Here is a 2,500-nt window from a genome sequence, read left to right on the forward strand (position 1 = left end):
GTCCGCCGCCGCATCCCAGGAGCGACACCTGCGACGACCGCGCCGCGCTGCCTGCTTCCGCTCGCGATTGCGGATTCTGCTGACGGAGGCCTCGGGGAGAGCTGTGCTTTCGGGAGAGGAAAAGAGAAGAAATAAGGGCGTTGACGTGGAGTGTGTGTGTGTGCGCGAAGTGAGTAATTTACCGGTTGAAGCTAATAATTAAAAAATAGGCTGTGTGCGCGCATAACGAAAAAAAAGCACAGGTAGACAGAGAACAAAAGCAAACATAAAACCGGAATTGAAACGGTCAAAAAAACAAAAAATCAACCACAACTGCAAAGGATTTTTTTAAAAAGCGGAAATGGAACGATGAACAAGTGTGTTAGTTGGAAATGCAGTGATGTTTACGCGTTTTTTGTACCGTTTTGACAAGAGTTGACACGGCCATTCGACAAGGGTACGGAGCGTGGTCGGGACAGTGCTGGCGGCTTGCCCCTCTTGCCGGCCAGAGGGGCAAGAGGGAAGCATCCTTTGTAGGCTTTTTTTTGGTGGGTTAGAAGGTTTTGAAAAGAAGAAGAAAAAAAGCCGAATGCCGTGTTGAGTGATATTTTGTATTTCGGTTGAGTTGTTAATTTGTTTATTTAATGTTATCTATTTATATGATATATTTTTATGTATACTATTTTTTTTTTTTTTTTTTTTTTTATGTTATACCATACTTTACTTGGGCTGTTGTATTTTTTTTTTCGCTGTATTATTAACACCAACATATCAATGCTAATCCTCTATCTTCAGCATACATGCACTAATTCCGAAGAAGAAATAGATCAGCGAATGTATGCTTGCTTGGGAAAAGATCTAGCGTATTATCCGGAAGCTGCCGCCTGACTTAACCTGTATTCCGCTGTCACCCGAGTGCGTCCGCGTAAATGACTAACTTCATTTGCAATCGAGTGGTGCGTCCGGCGTGCAGTGTGCGCCGAATGCATGATGTGTGGCCTTGATTTGTGTGCGGTTGGGAGGGGCTGGCGGTGTACGCATTACGGAACCGGGGTCGGGGGAAGGCGTGAGGGGGTGGGGTTTCTGGGGCTCGAAGGGGGTTAAGGGGTTTCGAGGGCTTTTATGGGGTGTTAAGGGTTTTTAAGGGGATTGGAAAATTTTAAGGTATGTAGGTGTTTTAAGGGGTTCTAAATGTTTTAAAGTGTTTAAGGGGTTCTAAGGGGTTCTAAGGATTTTAAAGTGGTTAAGGGGTTCTTAAGATTTTAAGGTGTTTAGGTGTTTTAGGGAATTCTAAAGGTTCTAAGTTTTTCAAGGTGATTTACTTGGTTCAAAGGGTTATAAGGGGTTGTATGGGTTTTAAAGTGCTCTAAGGGTTAAGAAAATTATTAAGGTTTTTATTGTGTTTTAAGTTTTTTTTAACTAGGTTTTTAAGGGTTTCCATGCTTTTAGGTGGTTCAGGGACTTTCAAAAGGGTATAATGTATCTCGAGTATTTAAGTAGTTTTTATAGGTTTTAATGTGTTTTTTTTTTTTTCGGTGTTTTAAGAGGTTTTAGGGTAGATACTGTTGGAAGTAGAAGAAGAAGAAGTGGAGGAAGAGGGATAGGTGGAGGAGGAGGAGGAGGAAGGAGGAAGGAGGAAGGAGGAAGGAGGAAGGAGGAAGGAGGAAAGGAGGAAGGAGGAGGAGGAGGAGGAGGAGGAGGAGGAGGAGGAGGAGGAGGAGGAGGAGGGAGGAGGAGGAGGAGGAGGAGGAAGGAGGAAGGAGGAAGGAGGAAGGAGGAAGGAGGAAGGAGGAGGAGGAGGAGGAGGAAGGAGGAGCGCCGAGGGAGAGGAACAGGTGTGTGCGAACAGGTTGCCAAATCGTGTCATTCGCTCCCTCTCCCCCTCCCACTCGCCCTGCCTTCGCTTACAATCACGACCCTGCTCTCTTCTGTCACCCTGTCATGCTTTCACCCTGTTACCATTCCTGTGTCACAGATAGAGGAAACATCTGTGCCTGCCCTGACCCCCACGCCTTCACTTCCTCCTCTCTCCGTCCCTTCCCTTCCTCCCCCTGTCTTCCTCCTCCTCCTCCCACCTTCCTATCCCCTCGTACCCTCCTTCCTATCCTCCCGTCCCCTTCTTTCCCTCCTTCCCCTTCTGCCCCTCCTGCCCCTCCTACCCCTCCTACCCCTCCTTCCCCTCCTATCCTCCTTCCCCACCTTCCCCACCTTCCCCTCCTATCCTCCTTCCCCACTTTCGTGCTCCCTCTACCCTCTTCCCCGCCTCAAAGGCCACGATCTCAATCGCATGACCGTCATGAGAGAGAGACAGCGGGGCGGTTTTGGCGACAAAGATGGTGCGGTTCACGGTACAGTGCATGACTCACGGTGTGATGGTGGTGGCGATGGTGGTCGTGCTTGGTAAATATCCCTATCCTGATGCTCTCTCGGTCGCTGTTTGGCCATGTGATAATGCGTGAGAGGGAGAGGGAGAGGAAGAGAGAAAGGGAAGGAGAAAGTGGAAGAGGAAGGAGAAGGAGGA

At 48.2% G+C, this 2,500-nt stretch overlaps 1 long non-coding RNA gene across 1 annotated transcript in view; it reads left to right on the forward strand.

Moving 5' to 3' along the window:
* Nucleotides 1-2,500, forward strand: part of LOC125027232 — a 14,120-nt gene that overhangs the window by 75 nt on the left and 11,545 nt on the right. Inside the window, exon 1 of the long non-coding RNA XR_007114995.1 lies at nucleotides 1-169. This exon is cut by the window's left edge and continues 75 nt beyond it. This is a non-coding gene — a long non-coding RNA (uncharacterized LOC125027232). The remainder of the gene's footprint in view (nucleotides 170-2,500) is intronic.

The sequence above is a fragment of the Penaeus chinensis genome, chromosome 7 (genome assembly GCF_019202785.1).
Source record: "Penaeus chinensis breed Huanghai No. 1 chromosome 7, ASM1920278v2, whole genome shotgun sequence".
Classification (NCBI taxonomy): Eukaryota; Metazoa; Arthropoda; class Malacostraca; order Decapoda; family Penaeidae; genus Penaeus; species Penaeus chinensis.